The 23,545-nt window shown below is 58.8% G+C and overlaps 1 non-coding gene across 3 annotated transcripts in view; it reads left to right on the forward strand.

Annotated features, from left to right (window-relative positions):
* LOC103679236 overlaps positions 1 to 23,545 on the forward strand; it is a 52,005-nt gene that overhangs the window by 12,103 nt on the left and 16,357 nt on the right. Inside the window, exon 3 of one of the 3 annotated variants that reach the window (XR_005834903.1) lies at positions 12,997 to 13,011. The exons of the other annotated variants lie outside the window; for them this stretch is intronic. This is a non-coding gene — a transcript (uncharacterized LOC103679236). Of the gene's footprint in view, positions 1 to 12,996; positions 13,012 to 23,545 lie in introns of those variants that run through there. 3 annotated transcript variants of the gene reach the window in all.

Here is a 23,545-nt window from a genome sequence, read left to right on the forward strand (position 1 = left end):
ACTTGTCGATTTTCTTTTTAAGAAGCATGAAAGAAGGAGAAATTTGCAGAACAAAGAGCTGTTTTTGTGTTGCACAAGAAATTGACTTTGGCTCTGTCAATATTCACAAACAGAGCTGTCAGGAAGCTGGCCTGCTGGGCCTCTGGGGTCCAGCCAAGCAGCCCTCATGTGTGGGCTTCAGACACGCTCCCTCCTCTGGCCACAGTGTGAAGGGTTCGTGAGCTTTCCCTCAGAGAGTGATGCGTGTTTTCGCTTACACAGTGATGCAGGCACGTGACACTGTGCAGAAATCCTGGCAGGTCAGTGGCGTCGCGGGAAGTCCTGAGTGTGGCTTTTCCTAAGAGTTCTGTCTCAGGTACAGCCCTTCCTTCGGTGGTTCATGGCACGGGATCACCTACTGCAAAACCTGATCAGTTTACGTACCTAATGTGCCGTTTGAGATAGAAGAACAGATGGTGTTTTTCTGATTAGTGAACCAAGCGTCGTGCTTCCTCGTTTGTTTATCCGCACGCCCAAGTATTTATTAAGCTTTTGCGTCACATCCTGTGCTGAACACACGGTACATATCTAGATTCATGCACGAAGAGTCCTGCTTGATCACCTGAAGATGTGCAGTCAGCTATATATTCTGTCTGCTGTAGGAGACAGGCTGGAAATCACAGCGGTTTACACAGAATAAGCAATGTCCTGCCCTTGTCCGCGGAGGAAGGCCATGTGAAGGCGCTCGGAGCTGTTAGAGCAGCTGTCCGTGTCTGGTCTCTTTCTGTCCTGTCCCTCACCAACAATTCTTGGTGCTTCGTTTCCATGCTCACAGGAACCTCATGGCACAAGATGGTGGCTGTAGCCCCAGCTATTACATCCAACATTCTAGTCAGACAGGCAGGGAAGGGCTGGAGGACAAACCTGACGTCCACCCCTCCTCATGTCCCTCTCATCTTTTCAATAAGCAGCTCTCTGAGACTCACCCAATGATTTGCTAACTTTCCAGAAGCTACTCCTGGCTTCAAAGGTGGAAAAGCACATCTCTCAGCTGCGTGGGGCTGGCCACGCTGTGGGAGGAGAGAAAGGGAACTGACCCCAACCCGTAGTTGCTCGCGGTGCTCCCGTCTGTGTCCAGAACCTTCTGTGCCTCCCGGTGAAAACCGTGGGTGGCGCCTGTCTCTGTGTAAGGAGAGGGCAGAACTCCACTCCCAGAACAGAGTAAACCTGTTCTCCGGACACTCCAGGGGCTCCGTCAGTGACGTGTCTGCCATCAGCTCAGGTCATGATCCCAGGGTCCCGGGATTGAGTCCCGTGTCGGGCTCCCTACTCCGCTGGGAGTCTGCTTCTCCCTCTGCTGCTCCTTCCCAATTGTGTTCTCTCTCGCGCTCACGCTCTCAAATAAATAAAATCTAAAAACAAACAAACAAACAAACAAACAAACAAAAAACCCTGCTTCTTAGGAATCGCAGGTGGTAGGATTCCAGCAGTTAGTTTTGATTCATATCCCAGTCATGGTCGCCTAAGAGCTTCACGCGGCTTCTGGGCTCCCGGTAATTCAGAATTAGATTTGCTTCTCTACTGTTGGGATTTTGAAACGCGAGTTTTGCTGTTTGCTGTAGTGTTTAATGCAATCAGTGTCGGAGTTTGAAGGTCGGAGTTTTAAGGTCTTACTCTGGATCCTGAGTAGGAGCTCTATCCCATTCCCCATTCCCCCATGCTGAGCAGTGGGCCTGGCTCGCAGCCCGTGCTGATGGCCGTCAGCCTGGAGGACGGCTCACAGACACCGAGGGGAGGGAAAGGGGCGGCTGAACCCCAGCTCACTTCTGCCCTGGCTCTGCTACCGGGCATCTCAGGCCCTCTGGGTCTTACCAAGTTCCAGATTCCCATGGCCCCAGCCCTGGGGGTCAGGGTCAACAAAGGCTGGAGCTGTTCTCCAGGCCCCTGTCCCTGCCTCCCTCTGTCTCCCTCTGTCTCCCTCTCCCTCCCTCGCCCTCCCTACCCCCTTCCAATGCCTAAACCTGCTGTCTGGGCTTCTTCTCTGTTTTCTTTCAGGCCTGGGTTCTCTAGACTTCCTCTCTTGTCCGCATGGCCCCTTGCTCGGATGACATAGTGCTGAGTTCACCTGTAAGCTGGGGTGGGCACAGGTCCGGAAGTCCCGGCCGTTGGCTGCCCCCTTCCCTCTCCGACCTCCATCCTTCCTGACTGTCTCCTTTCCTTGAGTCCCTGTGAGTTGGGACCTGGGCTGGTGACGGAGCCGGGTCTGAAAGAGGCAGACACTGGAGCGGGAGCAGCGGTTTCCATGTCCAGTCACAGGTGCGGAGGGCGGGAAGCAGGGCAGAGGGGCACAGGCAAGGCTGGACCCCTCCACCACTCAGTGTGTGCACGCCCTGTCCCCCTGCAGACGCTGTGGTTTTTCTCAGTAGGCTCCACACCCAACGTGACACTTGAGCACACGACCCCGAGACCCAGAGTCACAGGCTCTACTGAAGGACAAGGGGGGCCCCTCTCTCCCACCATATCCTGCCCTGGGCAGGGGGCTCTGGGGCCTATTGGGGTGGGCTGTTGGCTCCCGAGGTCTTCATTAAGGGGAAGTGCAACCTGAGCCCTCCTGGCTGCCGGGCAGCAGTGGAGGCCAACCCAAACGCTGGACGTCCTGATGGAGATGCCAGCACACGCCCCACGCCATGGCAGCCGCTGAAATCTTGGCTGTCCCTGCTTCTGGGAATAACATCTGTGGCTAGCAGAGAGCTTCAAGTGCCAGCAGTTGGAAAGGGCTGTCCGTGAGGTGTCGTCGGTGTAGGGGCGCCTGCCCGGGGCATCTTCATGCACGGTGTGAAGGCACAGCTGAATGCCCTTCAGTCACCCCGGGTGGAGGTCGCTGTCAAGGTCACAGCAGAGGAGACAAGAGTGAGGGATTTCTAGTCCGCGCTCCAAGAGGCTCCCGTGGGCAGTGGAGACGAGACCCAGCCTCTCAGCAGACTGCAGGCTGAGTGCGTTCCCGAGAAGAACACAGCAGGTCGTCCGAGAAGCCAAGCCTCTGGTTGTGAGGCGCCCGGGACATGGGTCCTGCCCATCCCGGAGATGGCCCTTGCGGTGGGCGGGCCCTCGGGGGAGACGCGGACACACAGCAGCCCGTCTAGCACAAGGAGGCTGGCCAGTGTCTGGCGCCCGCAGACAGAGGCCAGAGCCCGTCCCCGGGCAGGGTGCAGCCGGCTGGCAGGGGCCGAGGGCCTCCGTGGTAGGGGTTCCACGTAAACTCTGCAGGCTCGGGGGAGCTGGGGAGATCTCTGAGTCGGGGGTCGTGACCGAGGAATTCTTCAGGAAGAGCAGCTGGAGGGAAGGGCCGGTGGGAGTGCCCTCAGTGGGCTCTGCCGTAGCAGCCCACCGATGGGGTCAGGAGCACAGACGGTGCGTCACAGCGGCTAAAGCATCAACGTCAGGTGACCGCACCCAGCAGTCGGGATGCGGCTCTTGGGCCCCAGTAGATGCGATCCACACTTAAATCAGTAGACTTGGGGAAAGTGGATGAGTCTCCGTGATGTGGGTGGGTCTCACCCAATCAGTTGACGATCATAAAAGCAAAGACAGGTTTGCCTGAGAAGGAATCTGGCCTCATGCCTGCGGTGGAGGCGCCCGGCCTCCGTTTCCAGCCTGCTGCCCTGCGAATGAGACTCAGGCCTGCAACACCAACTCTTCCCTGGATGTCCAGCCTGCCCGCCTGCCCCGAAATCCTGGAGCCAGCTCCTTAACCGATATCCTGTCGGCTGTCCTTTGGAGACCCTGTCTGGCTGCTGCTGACCGTCCCGTCCCCCAGAGGCTGGCTGGCTCCTAGTCCACACCAGTGTATTCCCGGCGGCTCTGCAGGCTGGGTCCCAACGACGGAGCCCCTCCTAGCCGCAGACGCCTGAGGTTCTCCGGGGCACTCACCCTGCGGCCCCCGGAGGCCCCCTCGCGGAGAGGCCATTTACAGGGCCAGATACCCCAGGACGCTGGGCGTGGGTCTCTCCACCAAGGGCTGTGACCTCTGCCGCAGCCCCCACGCGCCAGCCAGTGTGGAGGACGGCTGAGCCCAGCCAGCCGCGGCGTGTGACCGGGCAAGACACCTGCTGAGCACACGGCGCTGAGCGCGGAGCATCTGCGTCCCCGAGGGCTGCGTGCTGGAGCCCCAGGCAGCGTGACATGTGTGACAGCGGGGCTTGGGGAGGTGGCGCCGTGTAGGAGGTGGTGAGGGTGGGGCGTGCTCTGATGCGATTAGTCCCTCCCCCGGAGAGACGCCGAGAACATGCGCACGCCCCCGGGTGAGGACGAGGAGCAGGTGTGCGGCACGGTGACCCCCGACTTCCAGCCTCGGAACTGAGAGAGACGCCTGTGTGTGGTTTCGGCCGCCCAGCCTGCGCTGTCCTGCGACGGCAGCCGAGCCCAGGAGCCCATACAGGTGACCCTGAGTCGTGTCGGTCAGAGCGCCCCCAGGCTCTCGCCGCCCCAGCACACACACCAGCCCTGGGGTCGGCCACTGAGTCCATCCTCACGCCCCTGAATGTGAGGACACCGCCCCCCGCCCTGTCCGTCCGCGCTAGAGCCAGCGACCCCCACCCTGGCCTTGTCCTCAGGCCAGCTCTAAGGTTGGTTCCAAATTTCACACAGATTTTAAGGCAAAAATGCTCCCCTTTCTCATTTAATACAACAGCAACGTGGCTTGGGAGATGTTTATCCAGAGCCGTGAAAGTGGGCATTGTTGTCAACTGGGCCGCTGAAAGTGAGTAGCTCAGCATTCGAAAACTCGTGATGGATTTTTCATTTCTCCCCCTTTTAAGGGTCCCCCTGCCGAGACTGTGCTGTGCACGTGTGCAGACAGGATTTAGCCAGACTCCCCAATCTCGCTCTTTTTTAATAAACCAGCATAAAGTAGAATTTATTTACATAATGCAATGATCCATGAAGGTTACCATAACACCGAGGACCACATTAACCGCTTGAGTGGAATTCATTAGAAATTAACTACCACTTAAATTAATTTTCCCATAGTCACAAGGCTGTAATGGCGGGAGAAGGGACCGTCCATCAGTACTGCTGACAGGGGACCTGTCAGCACCGTTATTTATAGGTGGGTGCGTTAACCGCGGAGCAGGCGCACGGGACCAAACGTGGAGCCTGCAGACTCGTGAAGGCTGCTCAGAGGCCCCAGATTCCCTTATTAATAAGTAATCTGGCCTCCCGCACCTCACCCGTCCACTCTGGGCAAGGGTCGGCCTGAGGGACTCTGGTCACCATGACCTACAGACAGAGGGGCGACTCTGTTTTAAAAGCCTTGTCGTGAAACGTGTTCTTAGGAGCAGAGCTGGTTAGAGTCGCGGCCTTTCTGGGAACCTGTAAGGACGCTGGGCACAGAGCCCAGCCTCACATTAACTGCTCACACTTGTCCGTGGGGACATCGGGGGACACAGACGCCCCAAGGGACAGGACAGACTTCAACGAAGGGAGAGCTCGCAGAGACCTGCTGGGTCTCTTTAGAAGGGCAGGGTGTGTGAGTGAGTGTGAGTGTGTGAGTATGTGCATGCACACATGTGTGGCGTGCATACGTGTGCACACGCGTGTGGGTCACACAGTGCGATGTGTGTGCACACCTGTGGTGCTGCTGTGGGCACCGATCTGCACTGCCCAGGGCTGCTAGTTCTGGAGGATTCAGCGGAGGGGAGCCGGAAGCCAGCACTGAGAGCCCCGCAGACTGGCCCCAGGTTCTTGCTGTCCCACGCCGCGCCCTTGTTGGGCTGCCTGCCATGTCCCCTGTGGGCATTTCCAAGCTAGGATCCCATGGCCCATTTGGACGGAGCTGAGTGTGGCTGTCCTGGGACTGAGGACAGAGCACCGTGTCCTCCCTTCTTCAGACCAGAAAGCTGAGTGGTGGCGGGGCCACGGCCTGGAGGGGGAGTGGCAGCAGAGCCAGCTTGTGGCTGGACCCACTTTCACGCTGCGTGAGTGTGCGTGCATAGGAGAGGCAGGGAGAGGGCAAGAGACGCCATCCCTGTGGGACCCCGTGTGGACCCATGAGGGACGTGTGAGGGCCAGGGCATCCAGGGTCGCTTCCTGGGGTCGGGCTAAGGGCTGGTTGAAAGGCCCGGGGAAGGAGATGGTGGGGAGACGGAGGTCTGGACCACTCCAGTGGGGAGCTCCCTGAGCCACAGTCTCTGCTCCTCCTGCCTGAGCAGTGAGCACAGTTTAGGTTGGCGCTCCAGGCTCACACTCCTGGCCATGGTAAACCCCAGCGATCCAGGGGCTGCCACGGACGATCTAGGAAGGCTGTTAGGCCCCCAGAGAGGGTGGGATGGAGCGGGGGTCCTGGCCTGGATGCCTCTCAGCCCCAAACCACCTGTGGGACTGGTGTACATACTTGCGGGCTCCCCAGTGATGGGCCCAGGGTGGCTGTCTGTGCACCGTGAGCTGGTCCCCCTCCCTGAAAGGACAAGCCCCTCCCACCCAGAGTGGGCTGGGGGAGGGGGCCTGGAGGACCCACAGCAGAAAGCCCCCCAGGGTCTCCCCAAGATGGCAATGGGGGCTCTGGGCTTAGAGATCCAGGCGTGGGGCCCCCAGCCAGCAATGGAGGTGCATTCCTGGGGAAAAGAGAGTAGACCTCCCAGTTTGACCCCCAATCAGAGCCACCCCCCTCCAGGGCCACAGCTCCATACCCTCTGGGCCATGCTGGCTTCCCCTGGGGAGTGCAGGTGTGGGCGAGCCTTTGGACCGGACGCAGTGTGGGGACATCTGAGGCCAGGGTGGAGGGGAGATACCCACGGTCAAGCTAACGCAGGCTGAGGAGTGGGGCCGGCAGAGGGGAGATGTGAGCCAGGACAGGTGATCCCAGGAGGGTCAGCACTGTGCTCTTCTGGGAAGTGCCTTCTAAAGCTGGGCCCTGTTGCCCTTGAATGTCTGGGCCACGTGGGCTGTGGTGCTCACTTCCCAATAGGGGCTCAGCCGTGTTCACCAGATCAGCCGGGGGCCTGCAGCCCAGCAGTCTCTCGTCCCCCAGCCTGTCCACTCTGCTTGGACGCACTCGGGGGATTCTGTTCTGAGAGCACCGTGGGCCTCTCAGGAGCTCACTGCACAAAATGCTCTGAGTGGGGTCTTGCAGAAGAGGACGCATTGATGTGGTTCCTTGTGCCTTTCCAAGGAGCTTCCCTTCAAGATGTAAATTAAACATCTTTGGGAAGTCTCGAGCAGCTCTGAAATGAGCTTTCAGCCAACCGAGCGTTTGCACATGTGCGCGGTCGTGGGTGCCCATTGCTCGCTGCCCCTGCCCTGCCCTCCCCGGCTCCTGGTGCCTGGGCCCCTTTCCTCCACGGGTGGCCTCTGTTTTCTGCGTGGCTATGATTAGCCTGTACTGTGTGTTCCTGTTAATGCAGAGCTGTTTTCTTCCCCAACTCTGCAAACTGGAAACAGCACATAGCCCGAGGCCACCGGAATAATGCAGGTGTCACGCGTTAAAAAACATATTTGTTTTGTGTCCTCGGAGGACAAATGATAGACATGTAAAAATGTTTTCCCCGCTTTTCTTCCAGGGAATACTTAGTTTAGAATTAACTTCTGTCAGAGGAAACACCGTTCCCTATGCCGCGCCGTGTTATTTCCCACCGCGTCTATTTTAGAGGGAAAACGCTGCCCGGTGTTTGACACGTGTGATTACAAGTTTACAGAAGCCACTTACGTTGCTGCTGTTATTACTGTTTCTCTTTAGGAAAAGCTACTCATTAGAACCAAACAGAAGCTTTCCTTCAGGAGGAACAAGTAGATGCAGGGAATTGGCTACTGCCAGCAGAGCGAAGCTAATTCCTCCACGGGTCTGGGGGCGCCGGCGCCCAAGGGCTCGCAGGAGCAGAGATGACACCCCATCCACACTGAGACCCCAGAGCCTGGCCCCTGGGGACGGGGGCACGAGAGCTGGACCCTCACTTCCTCCAGGGAAAACGTTTACAGACGACACCCGTGTCATGCACATGTATGCACACACACACACCATGTACATGCACATCCACACATGCACACATGTACACGTGCACCATGTACACGCAGATGCATACGCATGTACACACATGTACACACATGTACACATGCACATACCATGTACACATATGCATGCAGATATACACATGCACCATGTACACTCACATGTACACATGCACACGTATACACACACCATGTACACACATGCACCATATACACATGCACATGTACACATGCACACACATGCATGCACACACGCACCATGTACATGCACATGTACACATGCACACGCATACACACATGTACACACATGCATGCACACGTATACACATGCACCATGTACACACACATGTACACATGCACACACCATGTACACACATACATGCACACATATACACACGCATCATGTACACGCACATGTACACATGCACACACCATGTACACACACATGTACACATGCACATACCATGTACACATATGCATGCAGATATACACATGCACCATGTACACACACATGTACACACCATGTACACACATGCATGCACACGTATACACACGCACCATGTACACGCACATGTACACATGCACATGTATACACACACGTACACACATGCATGCACACGTATACACACACCATGTACACACACATGTACACATGCACATGTATACGCACACCATATGTACACACATGCATGCACACATGCACCATGTACATGCGCATGTACATGGTGCGTGTGTATACGTGTGCACGTGTACATGTGCATGTACATGGTGCGTGTGTATACGTGTGCACGTGTACATGTGCATGTACATGGTGCGTGTGTATACGTGTGCACGTGTACATGTGCATGTACATGGTGCGTGTGTATACGTGTGCACGTGTACATGTGCATGTACATGGTGCGTGTGTATACGTGTGCACGTGTACATGTGCATGTGTACATGTATACACACACGTACACACATGCATGCACAGGTATACACACATGCACATGTACACATGCACATGTATACACACACCATGTACACACATGCATGCACAGGTATACACACATGCATCATGTACACATGCACATGTATACATGCACACACCATGTATACACATGCATGCACACATATACACAAACCACGGACACACACATATACATGCACACACACGCACCATGTACGCACACATGCATGCGTGCCTACCCTGCCCTCTCAGGGACAAGGGGCTCGCCCGAGACAGACAGCAATGGACAGATGAGCTCAGGCACAGCTGGTTCTGTGGCTCACGGTGACCCCGCCTGTGGCCACCATGCCCCGTCGTGGTCCAGCAGCCTCGGGGCTTCCGGCTGGAGGGCAAAGGGAGTCACCAGGGCTGCCCAGAGGCACCAGCCCTGGCCCTGCCCAGCCTCAGAGCCACCAGCCAGGCTCCTGCAGCTGCCCCAGGCTCCTACCCCTTCCCAAGTCACTGTGTGTCCTGGCTAGCTCGGCCAGGAAAGGTACCACAGACGGGGAATTTAAGCCACAGATATTCACATTCTCTCTGTCCTGGAGGCTGCAGCCCTGATCGAGATGCTGTTTCTGTCCCTGACGTGTGGACGGCCGTCTTCCATGCACTCCCATGGACGTCCCTCCGTTCCTGTCTGTGTCCACATCTCCTCTTCTGACAAGGACACTGCTCAGATCGACAAGGCCACCCTAGTGACCTCATCTCACCTCAGGCACCTCCTGAACGGCCCCGTCTCCAGGAAGTCACACTGGGGTTACGGCATCAACCTGTGAATTTGGGGGGGCACATAATTCAGCCCATAGATCATCCTTTCTAGTTCCATAAATAGAGTGGCCCGTCCACCATAGCAGGCATAGCACGTCCAGCCGGGGCTCCGGGCACCCTCCGTCTTCTGCTTGGTGAGGTCTATGTTCACGGTGGGCGCCGTGTCCACGGCTCTCCGGGAAGGCCCCAGGGGAGATGCTTCTGTGTGCTCAGAGGCTCCAGGGGGAAAGGTTCCACCCACGCCGTCTTCCATCTGCATCCATAAGTGGGGCCAGAGGGGGAGAAGGCACCGGCAGGGACGGGGGCGAGGAGCATGAGCAGATGTCGCCTCCCCAGCGGAAGAAGAGCCCCGTCCTGGTGTCAGAGGCAGAGGCCCTCCCCAGCCAGGCCTGGGTGGGTGGGCAGCAGGCAGTGAAGGATGAGTGAGAGTGGCAGCTACAGGGAGACCACACCCTCCAGCCCCTGGTGCCAAGGCGCCAGACCATGAGCTTGTGGGGGCCTGGGAAATCTTGGCGGCCCCCATGCCAGAAAGACCGCGAAGACTTGGGAAACACAGAGGGAAGCAGGAAGGTAGGGGATGGACGGCGAAGGGCCCAGATGCTCCCCTCCAGGATGTGACGGACTCCTACCTCTGCCCCAGGCGCGCGGCCCCGCCGTCCTTTCGTTGCAGCAATGACAGGGGTTGAGCGAGGGCGGGCTTCTAACTCTCCGAGTGCTTGCGAGAAAAATCATAGCATATGCCTCAAACCTAAAGAAAAATGAAACAAGCAAGAAGTGTGTCGGTCCACAGGTCCATATGTACCCACTGAATATTTCCCATAAAACAGAATGTGAATAACTTGCACGCGTGTGGGAACGGACACGCAGGGGAGCCTCCAAATGACCGGCTTGCTTCCCTGCCTGCCCGGGGTCGTGCTCGGCCTCACGGGGGGGCGCAGAGCCGCGGGCTCCCTCAGACTGCGCCATCCGCGCCTTCTGTGACCGGCCACACCGGGGGACATGGGTGCCCCCTCAGGGCGTGCTCAGGGCTGAGCCACACGCAGGAGGCCAGGGCCTGGCTGGGAGCAGGAGCCGGTGGGGCCTCAGCCGGGCCCGGGCAGAGGGCTGTTCTGTCTCCTTCAGTTGAGGCGAGATTCAAGCGTAAAACCAATGATTTTGAAGTGAGCAACTGCATGGCCTGTGGCGCGTTCACGGTGTGGCACAAGCACCTCCTCTGCCTGCTTCCAGAACATTCTGTCCGCCTAGAAGGAGACCTGGGACCCCCTCAGATTTAATCCCCGCCCCTCCCCTGCCCCCCACATCACGGGCTTGTGTTCCGTCAGCAAGTTCACCTAGTGGACGTTTCCCATCAAGGACTGACGCGCCATGGTCCCCTGCGCCTGGTCTCTCACGGGAGCACATTTGGAGTTGGTCCACATGCAGCGTCTACCACGGCTGCGTAGCTCTGGAGAGTGGGATCATACCCCGTTATATACACGTGGTACGCCGCACGGACGATACAGCCACAGACAGACAGACGCCGTAACCGCTAACCCACCAGGGGCCGGCCCTGCCGTCTGGCTGCGGTGAGCGCCATGTGCACACGCCTGTTTGAGACTCTGTATTCAGTCCTCCTGGGTCTAGACCTACAAGCGCCCCCGCTGGGCTACGCGCTCACTCTGTTTAGCCTCTGAGCCCCCCAGACTATGTTCCCACGTTCTCGGCCGCGGTGCACAAAGGCTCCAGGGTCTCTGTGTCCTCGGGCGGGGTCTTCCGGCTTTGAGCTGGCCATGCGTGTGGGGGGGGGCTCCAGTGGGACAATTCGGGAAGCAGGGAGGAGGACTCAGGCCTGGGCAGGGCCCTCTGTGGGGTCCAGCCCGTGGGTGTGAGGTCTGCATTGATGGCAGCAGGGCTGGCCCCAGGCCCCCCAGCCGCGTCCTCACCTCTCTGCAGGCGCCGCTCTGGGAGCCAGCGCAGAACCGTGTCTGCATGGGGACCGAACAGCCCCACGGACGCCCCCGCCCGGACTGGCCATGGAGCCATGCGGCAGTCCGTGGACCTGAGCTCATGGCCAGCGCTGTAAGTGCAGGAGGCAAGTGTGGCTCTGGCCCAACCTGAGCTTTGCCCCCTCGTGCTGCTGGGTCTTTCTCCCTGACCAGACACGTCAGGATTCCTGCAGGATGTCGGGCACCGTCACTGAGGGTGGTCTGGGGCCTGGCGGGCAGCACAGAGCCCCCCTTGCCCGCGTGTCAGGAACAAGGAGGCTGCTGCTTTCACTGTGCTCCCCACCAGCACTGCACCCGCCCTCAGCCTCCAGGCCAGCCCCGCTTCACGCTCACGCCCCGTCCTTGCAGGGAGCCTCCAGAACTCAGCTCCGCCTTGGGACCGCGAGCGCGGTGGCCCCCGTGCCAAGGGGGCCCCGCTCCAGCCTGGACACCGTGCCGGCACAGGCTGGGCTCTCTGTGGCCTTCGGCTTCCCGGTCACCCCTCCGAGGGTCTGAGCTGATGCTGCGGCGGGGTCCAGATTCACACTCCAAGCCCCAAGCTGGAAACATGGGTGCCGCTCCCCGATTCAACACTCGCCTCCCTCTCTCCCTGGCTCCTGTCACCCCGTCTGGCTTCTCACCCGCATGCCTCGCCCTGCCCATCCCCACACGGGTGGGCCGCGGGAACCCAGACACCACCGTCCCTGTCTCTGCTGCCACCCCCATCCCTCGCCAGGCCAGGACCTGCCGCTCTGGCACCACCTGCGAGACACAAGATCGTGCAAACAGCTAAAAATGCACACGTGCCTCCGCCGTCCATGGTCCTGTTTGTGTCCCGACTCACCGTCCCTGAGGCCCTCACAGGGGTGCAGGGACTCCCTGCCACGGACGGCCCAAGGGCCCCTGTGGCTTGAGCAGCTCATGATGGAGGCTTCTGATTCTGCATGAATCCCAGGGAATGAGCCTGAGTCGGGGAGGGTGTGCACGTCTGGAGGCAGAGGAGCTGGGTCAGCTCAGGTAATCAGAAGGGGGAGTGAAGCATGAGAGACTATGGACTCTGAGAAACAAACTGAGGCCTTCAGAGGGGAGGGAGGTGGGGGAATGGGATAGACCGGTGATGGGTAGTAAGGAGGGCACGTATTGCATGGTGCACTGGGAGTTATACGCAAGTAATGAATCATCGAACTTTACATCGGAAACCAGGGATGTACTGTATGGTGACTAACATAATATAATAAAAAAACATAAAAAAATAAAAAATAAATGCTGATTACATCTAAAAAATTACCTTCACAGCAACACCCAGACAGACGTTTGACCCAACAAATGGGCACGATGACCGACCCTGGTCAATACAAAAAAATTACCCACCACGTGGCAACGTGGCCACATCTGGAGCTCAGGAGCCATGCTGCAAACATGAAGGACCAAGGGCAAGGGAAAGGCTAAGAGGTAGAGAGCGGTGAGCACATGGACCAGCCTGTGGGCTGGGGAGAAACAGGCCCCGTGTGTCCGGGACACTCTGTCGGTTAGTCGTGGGGGTCTTCCAGACCCCTGGGGTCAGAGGAAGATGGTTGCCGCACTGACGTTCCTAACTGCAGCACGGCACGAGGCTCGAGCAACAGCACTGTGATGAGGTTTGCTGACCCTCGTCCAGCCGTCAGCCGGCCGTGACGCCCCCTGCCCAGCAGCGTCTCCCGGGCTGTGCTGGCCGGAGCCACAGAGAGCAAGTCTACTATACACGGGCACGTGGCCGCCTTATCGGGAGACGCGAGGGGCCGTACCACGGCCTCGCCAAGTCTGACCCTGCTGCTCCATGTGGCCTCCTCCCTTGTCAACAGCAAACACCAGCCCCGGGTACGAGTACGGGGGTGCCGAAGCTCACTCACCCCCTTCGTGATTTATGCTTCGTTTTGTTAACGGGTCGGGCTCCGACTTCTGGTTGGATGTGGAGACGATGTGAGTCCAGGGGGAGAAAGATGTGTGGATACATCATTCGGATCCGGACCTGCCCGGGGGAGGGGGCTGGCAGGAAGCCGCCTGAGAGGAGGAAATGGGGCAAGTCCTGCAGGCGGCTGACCCAGAGCGAGCGGCCCACAGAATCACCTGCCCTCGTTACTCAGGGCAAAACGGGACTTGCTAATGAATGAGTCTGCGCAGCGACCTCGGAGACGCAGCAGAAAGGTGGCAGGGAACGGAGCGTTCCGGGGAAGATGCCCACGACTCGGGCAGCGCCGCAGCGTGTCAAGGTCCCAGCAGCCACGTGCATGGCACGGAGGCTGTGCCTGGGGCCGCCTGTCACTGCGGGCTCCAGCAGCGGCCACAGAAGCCCAGAGAGGCAGCCCCACTGCCTTGCAGATTCCCAACAAAAGCATATTCTTTCCCTTTGCCCACAACTTTTTCTTGCACATCAACTTCCTCTAGAAGACTAAGCTCGCAGGGTGGGTCCCGCTGGCTTTCGTCCCAAGGCTGCCATATGGCACCTGCAGAGCCAGGTGCACCCGCCCAGCGGACACAGCGGTCGGGGCCGCACGTAACCGCACACGCCCCGCAGACACAGTACGCGCCATGGTGGGGGGACCTCGTTCGTGCCGCGGTGGCATCGGGGGCGAGGACAGTCCCGTCCTGCAACAACATGGCAGGGACCCCCCCACCGCCAGCCCCGCGGCGCCCGCGTCCACCGGGAGGCCCCCCGACTTCCTTCCCCTCAGAGCCTGCTTCGCGGTGACTTCTCACCAGCCAGGAAGGCTCAACTTTTTAGCCACGGGGCTTCATTTCAAACCAACACATGCTCTTCTGCGGCAAAGAGAGAGTGTTGTTTGTCCTCAAAGGAACAACATACAGAACTGTGACATAAACAGAAATAATTGGCTCTGTGACATTCTTAATAAAAAAGACATGTTGATTTTGTTGTAGTGGCAAATTTATAGCATATTTTTCTGCTAAGTGAGAACAAATGCGATTCTGGGTCACAGTTCCCGTCAGTATACCAAGACTGCCCTCTATGGACACCTGGTTCCCCGGACCCGCCTTCCTGCTCAGCTTCTCCAGGGCCCGCGAGCCCGGGGAGGTCAGTGCGCCTCCTCCCATCTCTCTCCCGCTCTCACCGCGGCTCCCAGGGCCATGCTCTCCGTCCCTTTCCACGAGAGCCAGCTCCAGGGTTCGGCCTCATCTGTGGCCCCGTGTCTCATAGCCCTTGGACGTCCGTGAAGACCCTCAGGGCAGGCGGCTACAGGCTCTCGAGAAGCAGTAGAATTTGGAAGTGCCCACAACTGCAGAAAGAGCTGTTTGTGGACTCCGTCCCCGTGCGGAGGAGAGCTGGCCTCAGCACCCCCGTGCCCAGAGAGAAGGTCGCTGCTGTCAGGGACACCGCCCAAGGGAACAGAAGAGGGCTGGCTGAAAACGGCAGCATTTCAGGGGAGCCGCAAGCTGCCGTTCACCAACACTCAGGCTGGGAGGCCAGGACGGAGGCCAGGTCGCTGGTGATCTGTCCCCCACACCTACCACCACCCCAGTGCCCCCCAGGCAGCTGTCCAAGAGACAACACGAGAGGCCACAGGCGGGACTGCAGCTCTGGGCTCCACGTCCACACCCGAGGCACAGCCGCCTGTTGGTGAGGACAAGCCCGGCTGGCTCAGCGTACTCAGGTCTCCTGCCCCGGGCACCGAGCAGAGCCAGTTGCCGGATATCCACGGCCAGTCAGTTGGAAGACCGCGCCAGGCCCCAAGCACGAGCACCACAGGCAGCCCATTGGCTGTCGGGTGCCAGGGAGGCCGCCCTGCACACAGGCAAGACAATGGTCAGCCATGCCTGCCGCCTGCCTCACAGGGACAGTCTGGCTTGGTGATGTGACAAGGAAACCGGAATCCCTTCTGGACTTCAACAAGGAAGGGTCCTGGTGAATTCCGACCTGAAGGGGTCCTCGTGCAAGAGATAAACACACAGGAGGCCGCACCCTGCTTGCTTCATCCGCAGCCCTTCCAGGGACTGACCCTTACACGGGAGCTGCTGCGGTCGGCAGGGCCCACTCTGCAAGTTTCCAGCTGACACAGTGACACCCCTTCCTCCATGGGGGGCTTCCTGCTGCTCTAACCCCGGGGCCGCCCAGACCCCTCCATACCTGCAGCACAGGCAGGAGCCACGCACACTTGTCCGCACCCCCGGGGAAGGGTGAGCGCAGCGAGGGGGTAATTTAAGAAGACCCACCTGTGCGCACCTGGAGCCAGGCCGGGCCGGTGGACAGCCTTCCAGCTGGTGCTGAGCGGGGTCGCAGCATGGAGACAATTCTGAGGCCTCCAGGACCCCCCGGGATACACAGGTCCAGAGGGATGCAGGAGTGAGCTGCAGGGCAGGTGTGGGCATCAGTGGGCAGCTGACAGGGTCGCTGGCACCACAGGGCGTTGCCTGTAGGTCAGTGTGGGAACCGTGCCGATGGCCCTGGGGACGCCGTCCATGGTTCCACGAGTGCACAGCACTCAGTGTCCACCTCCCCAGCCAGCTCTCAAGGGTGAGCCCAAAATGGGGATGAGGAGCCCTTCCACTAAATCCCCGTGACAGAAGAATCTAGAATTCCGGGTCACCCTTGTTGGAAGTGCAAGCTGAGTTGCTATCTCTGTGAAGGTTCTCATGAGCAAGCCGCACCGTCCTTGGTGGCAGGACATGAAAGGCTCTTTGTTTAGGGGGCACACCGGTGGGGGGGGCCTGCAGGAATGTCCCCACCCAGGGGACATGAGCCCAACAGCTTTGGGGGTCGGCAGGAGAGCGGTCCTCAGCGGGGTCTGTGTCCCCAGGCTGGTGGGCTGCATGTGGCCCCAGGGCTGAGCTGTTTAGCACGACCCTCCCTGCAGGGACCTCCTGTTGGCCAGGCCCCTCCAGTCCTTGCCCCCTACCTAATGGCCTGAGAGTGTGAGATGTCCAGCCCAGGGCCCCACACGGAGGCCTCGGCAGAGACAACAGAGCTGGGCCTTGCCCTTTGTCGCCAGCCCAGCCCGGGGGAGGCCGGGACCTGTTCGAGGTCTTCATCCCCAGGAGTGCACCGGGGTGGCCCTTCCCGGGCGTGGCTGAGCAGGGTGGGCATGTTGACCCCATGGCGGTGCCCGGCTGTGCCCATGAACACCCCCTGAGCAGCAGGACTGGCATTTACGTGGCACTCGTGGGTGGCCTGCCCGAGGGTCCAAGCAGAGGAACCGGTGAGGTCAGCCGCTGGCTGAGAGGAGGCCCGCACATCCAGTTGCTGCGTACGTGGGGACAATGAGGGGCGTACAGGGGTGCTGCGTGAATCCCACGCCCTGAGAGCTCTTTAGAGGAGGCTCTGAGCACAGAGGGCTAAGGGCCCCCCTAAAGCGTCTGTGACTTGCAAATGCCAAACAGGAACCCCACTGCACAGGAGAACCAGGACAGAGCACCGGGGCGGTGATGTGACCCCCTCCCCGCTAGACAAGGGGCTTTTCCTCCCCAAGTCCCAGCTGCCAAAGTGGGGTGAGCCCCCTGGGGAAAGGCCAGCTTTCCCAGACTTGGCAAAAGGACTCAACAGCCAACAGAACCGTGAAAACGACTTTGTGAGCTCTGAGGCTGCACCCAGAGGGACCCAGGGCTCCACCTGACGGCGTGGGAATGGGCACTTCCCCCAGCACCGGCAGGACCCTCCTCCAGACCCCATCACCCACCAGCCACCCTGCGGGGGAACTGCAGCCTAGAACGTTCCTACACAAAGTTACTGTAACTGAGGGGTCGTCCTGCCCCCGAACCGCGGGAGCAGTCCCCGCGTGTGGGATTTCAGGTCTGCGGGGTACGACGGCTGTGGCCCACGGCAGAGCTGGCCATCACATCCACCCGCGTGGTGTCACCAGGTTTTAAACACAACGGATCAGGTTTCTCTCCTCATAAATTAAACCAAATGTGGCTTTCGCTCCAGTCCCCGGTCCCATGGGCTCTGCAGGCTTCTCGCTACAGAACTGAACGCAGCAAACCATCGCATTTGGCTGGGATTTCACTTTGCTCTGTTGCCAAACACCATACAAGAAGGGACTTTTTTTTTTTTAACTTAAAGAACGGCATTTTGTAGAGAGTTGGGCCTCTGTTCTGATCCTGGATGAACCCTTGTGTTTGGGGACAACGGACCCTCTCTAGAGCTTGAATAAGGTGGTTTACTGAGCACATTTTCAGACTTGGACTTAGTATTAATCTTTAATACTTCTCAGTCAGATGTTACGCTACGCAAAATAAACACGCTGTCATTAGAACGGGCTGGCGGTGCTGTCAGAGTGCCAGGAACGTAGGCTCTACCGCTTTCTTAGAATAATTAAATGTGTATCGCGTAACCCTCCATATACAGAATAGCGTAAAACCACTTTTCTTTGCAGGAGGTTCCTGTCCTCCAGGCCAGGCCTGGGTCAGGGTCAGGGTGAGGGGAGCAGGCCGGTCAGTGAGCGCTCCCAGAGGGCCGGACAGCAATCGCCGGGCGAGCAGGCCTCACACACATGACCATGGCTCCTAAGCAGCCACAGACGAGGGTGAATGAAGCAGCCGGCCGAGCTCCAGTGCAGCCTTAGTTACAAAACCAGGCAGGGATTCACCGCGCCGGGCCCGTGAGGCCCCCGGTCGCAGTGCCTGTCTCACTCCCACAAGCCGTGAGGCTGAAGTCACGTTGGCTCCCGCAGCACACACCCCGCACGCCCTGGGGCACCAGCCGTGCCCAGCTCAGGCCTCTCCTGATCACGTCCGTCAAGCTCGGGCCCTGCACCCAGAAAACAGCCCTGGGGTGCTTCCCAAAATCTCCCTGGGGACTTCCATGAGAATCCAGGAGGAGACTCCTAGTGAGAGGAAAAGTGTGCCAGCACACACGTGCGCACACAGACTCACACTCACACACAGAGACATGCTTACACTCACGGACATGCACCCCCACACATACAGACACTCGTGCACTCACACACAGGCACACACACACAGACATACTTACACACATGCACACTCACCCCCCACGCACGCTCACCCCCCACACATAGACACTCGTGCACACACACCCGTTTTCCAGCCGACCCAGCAGTCCTTGAGAACCGGATTGGAGGAAAGGATATTTTTTGCAATCACCCCTCCATCAGCAGCCTCTGCAGCCTCGGGCATCCACACTGCTGTCCACACTGCACAGGGAGAGCAGGCCTTGGAGTCCCTAGGCTGACGGCGTCGCACTCGGGAGCTACGGAAATGGAAAACCAGTAACACGCCCTGGCAGCAGGTGGTCCCCAGGCCCACACGCAGGAAGCAGCTCCTCCCGATTCTAACGTGGAGCGTGAACCATCAGGCGGCAGCAGCTCACTTTTGGGGTCTGGGAGAGGACCCGTCTTCCACGGTTGCCAGACGTGCGGAGCAAGGGTGCAGGTCAGGCAGCACGGGCGGGGCTGCTTTCTCGTGCATCCGCCAGTTCCCGCCAGAGGAAGGGAGTTCTTGTTTAAGATGACCGTTAGCTTCCTTTTTTCACAGCATAAAATTCAAAGGACATAGAAGTTTATCACATTAAAAGTGAGGGGCATCCTAACACTTTTCTTTTAAGATTTTATTTATTTATTGGACAAAGAGAGACACAGCAAGAGAGGGAACACCAGCAGGGGCAAAGGGAGAGGGAGAAGCAGGCTTCCCACGAAGCAGGGAGCCTGACGCGGGGCTCCATCCCAGGACCCTGACTCTGGGATCACACCCTGAGCCGAAGGCAGACGCTTCACCGACTGAGCCGCCCAGGCGCCCCCATCTTAACACTTTCCCGCAAATCGCTGGACTCCTCAGAAGTGAGCTGCTGACAGCTCTGTGTGCATTCCTCTGGTTCTAACTGTGCACATGTGTGTGCCCACGGCGTGTATGTGTGTGTGCGCACACTGAATTATATGTGCGTGTATGCACCGTGTTCACGGTGTGTGCGTACACTGAGTGCACGTGTGAGTGTGTGAGCACGCGTGCGTGTGTGCACACACTGAATGTGTGTGAACGTGTGTGCACTACGTGTGTGGCACATATTTTTTTAAGTATAAATGGGATCTACATTCTGTAGTCACAGAGGGAGGACCCGGAGGTCTCACGCTGTGTCTGCGTGTCTCGGGGTGGGCCCATCCTTTAGTAACAGCGGCTGACTTGGTGTCCACGGTGCACAAGGATCTGTTCCTCTTACACGTCAGGGCTGTGGGGCCTGAGCAGGCAGACAGGACAGGGAGCTCGCGGGCTCTGTCCGAGGGGCCACTGAGCTCAGGCCCGGCAGCCGCTCTGTCACAAGGCTGGACTCTGCCTCTCCCAGAGCTGCCATCTTTCCCATAGGGACATTTCTGTCTGGTTGCTGAGTGCCCGGCAAAGGCCTGGGAGACGACGAGCTTCCCTCCTGCCCCCGGAGCCCCGCCGCTCCTGCCAGTGGCCTCTCTAGGGAGCCCCACGTCCATGTTGCTGTTAGCAGCCCTCCCTTCTGATGGCTTCTGGGGGGACACGGCTGGGGCCGCACGAGGGGCCCCCCCATGAGGGGCCTTCCCTCCACGGTGCTGGGCTGCCGGTTCCTGCCCAAGCTCAGCTCCATCTTCCCCCGGTCTGGGGAGCAGCCCAGCTCCTGGACATTGAAAGCATGCTGGGGCGGGGGGCTGGTGGGGGGAAGGACGGCAGTTTGGTGAGGACGAGGGTCTGGACCTCGGAGGAGGCGGCCGAGGGCTGACACCTGAAGGCTGAGGTCAGCCCGGCAGGCGGGCGAGTCTTGGGGGCGGCGTGCCCTGAGTGCCCGCGCCCGCATGAGTTCCCCTTGGGGAGAAAATGAACGTCAGCCTGCACCTGTCTCTGCAGAAAAGGCCAGACCACCAGAGGTTAGATTATAGATAAAACAATGAAGTCATTAGAAAGAAATGTGATGATAATTTTTTATAAGCTGGAAGTTGGGAGAGCTTTTCCTAAGACCCCGGCCCTTAGAGGCACATGGGATACCTTTTACTTTATCAGGTGGTGTGTTTCTGCACGGCACAGTCACACTGCAGAAACACGACGTGTGACGTGTCGAGGGTTGATCTCCCTCACATACAAGCCCTCTTGCCTCCTCTTTAGAAAAAGATAAGCAATCCAATGGGAAAATAGTGAAGAAGGGGAGCCGGCCGTTGGCTGGAGGCGTGTGCACAGAGCTAAGGGAGGCTGAAGGGTGCCCGGCTTCACTGGCGGTTGGGGAAGCGCAAGGTGGGGGGAGCGGTGCCCACCCCTGCCTTTGGGACCCACCCCGTCCGTCTGCAGCCGCAGACCCGCTCGCCTGGTGCTGAGGGGCGCGGGGCGATCGTCATGTCTCTGGCCAAAGCCTGAACCCAAACAACCTTCAGGAAAGCCGTGTCCTCTAAGTTAGAAGCGAACGTGTTCACGCAATCACGTTTCAGAGTGTCCGTCCCACAGAAAGACTAGCACCTGTAAGGGTGGCACACATGTAAGGGTTCGTGCTGGTAAGAACCGGTTTGCTCCCCCAGTCGCCCGTGGGCAGACGCGGAGCAACCGCGGTGCGTGGGGGCCATGGAGGCGAGCAGCTTCCGAGGGAACCGTCCCATCCCGCAGAGCATCAGGTCAGCGCGCCCCGTCCGCCATCCAGGACTGTCTGGCTTTCCGCAGGCCTCCCCGCGTGTGAGCCGTCAGGGCCGTGGCGGCTCCGGAACAGCCTGCCCTGCGCGTTAGGGGAAGAAGAATATCCGAAGCCGCGGGTGTGGCCTGGGTCCCGGGTTTGTTTAAAAATAAGAAGACAGAAAAAGCTCACTCGTGGAATTTAAATTGTGCACGTTTGCACAAGTGTAGGGAAGTGTACAGACAGATGATAACCCAATTTCTAGCATCGTCCCTCCGAGGGATGGGTCTGAAGGCTCCGGAGGGACGGCTAACATTTCCATTATGTGGTTCGACTTGCTACGATGAGCATACACTGCTGGGTAATTAAAACATCGAATAAAACAAAACAAAACAAAAATTAAACGGAGTGAGAAAACCATCCTTGTGATTTAGACGGCTGGGCCGGAGCGTTGGGGCCTCAAAGCCAAAGTGCAGACTTTTCTCTCAAAGAAAACAAAGTCCCCTGTCTCTGGAGGGCACTAGCTTGAGGGCCACGGGGTCCTGGGGGATGGGGGTCCACAGCAGAGGGGAGGGGGAATGCTGTGGACGTGGAGGTTGTGCACGTGAAACACGCACGTGTGCTAGAGTCCGGGTGCCCCGTGACGCCGGCAAAGCCAGCGAGTGGAGTGGCCACACCCCGGACAGCACGGCATGGGGACCGGCAGCCAGAGAAGCAAGCGGCGTCTGAGGCAATGCTGCCCCGATTTCCCACCGTGGCCCCGTGCGCCCAGCTACCCCTGTCTGCGGAAACCCCTGTGCCCACGTGTACCCAGGCGTGTGCCCCCTCCCCTTCCCACCCAGCAAAAGGTTCTGGAGACCTCATCCCTCGTCTCCAGGTGCCAAGAGGGTTCAGCAACAATGGGACCCCGCAAAGCCTCCCTGGGCAACCCCAGAGCCAAGGGCGACAGGGGCCTTGCTCCCCAAATCTGCTGGCTTCTCTTGCTGACCAGCCCCCCAGAAGTGGCGAGACTCAGCACTCAGGTCTGTTCAGCTGATGGGATCCTGGTGACCGGGTCCCTGCAGACTCCCCTGTCCCCTAGACTGTCCATAAACTGGGCAGCTTTCCGGAATAGACTCCTCCCATGTCCACACCTGGAGCCTCTGGACGCTGGGCCACGGGCCACCCGCTGAAGGCAGGACGCCCTGTGTCGTTTTTGCCTTTTCCCGACTTTCCTCCCATTTGGAGTCCGGTCCTGGTCAGTGTGCTGCAGTCGCTGAGACCGTGCTTTGGCCTGGCTGTGCCCAGGACTTGACACACGCCGAGACCCCGGCGTGCTAAGCTTTCAGCTTTCAGCGGTTGGACTGTGAAAGTTTCCTTAGAATTCTATAGAATATTTACAAGATTTACAGGTCACATCTAAAGAAAGAAGGCTCTTGGCCTTGGCTTCTCCCCCACCCCCTCTCTCTTCCCTGCTCCCCTCCCAGGCTTGCAGCCCCACACACAGCGGGTCCAAGCCAGACACCTGCCACGGCCCAGTCTCCTCAGTCACTGGGGTCCCGCTGGATTCAGAAGAACACCCCAACCGCACCATGTCCTGCAGGGCAGCCAGACGCCCCTGCTGACCGCAGGGTGTCAGGCGCCAGAAAGAGGCCGCAGAAGGGCCCTGGCCCTGGGCATCCTCCCCGGGAGGCTCTTTCCTTCCCCCTTCTCTGGGCCTCTTCTCTCCACCCACGAGGCTCCTCTCCCAGCGACCCCTGTGTACCTCCCGGCTTCCCCGTGTCCCCCGGCCACCCAGGCTGGGGCAGAAGGTGGAGGCTCCAGGGAGTGGAAGGCGTGGAGAGGCACAACCTGGCACCACCAGGGCCACAACTAGGTTGGACTTAGGGCCTTCTGAAGCGCACTACCATCTCCTGCTTCTCTCCAAATCCATTTCCCTCCCTCCCCCCTCCCCTTCCCTCTCCTTCCCTCCTGTCCCTCCTTCCCCTGCCCTCCCTCTCCCTCGCTCCCCTCCCTCTCTCTCCCCTCCTTCCCCTCCCCTCCCCCTTTGCCCCCCCCTCGGATCCTCTCCCCCTTTTCTGAAGGGTCTGGCTGGCCTCTCTTGCTCCTTCACTAAGATAACCTCCTTACAGTATTTCCCACAGAGAATCAACAGTCAAAATACTGTGTTCTCAAGTCACTTGAAATAATGCTTTTCTCCCTGGGGTTTTGTCACCAACTTGATACATAATTAGGTTCTTTTGTTTTAGCTTGTTTTCAATTTTCAGGATTGTATTTTCTTCTCTTTGGTTTAATTTTATTCTTTGT

This window comes from Ursus maritimus, unplaced genomic scaffold (assembly GCF_017311325.1).
Source record: "Ursus maritimus isolate PB19 unplaced genomic scaffold, ASM1731132v1 scaffold_15, whole genome shotgun sequence".
NCBI lineage: Eukaryota > Metazoa > Chordata > Mammalia > Carnivora > Ursidae > Ursus > Ursus maritimus.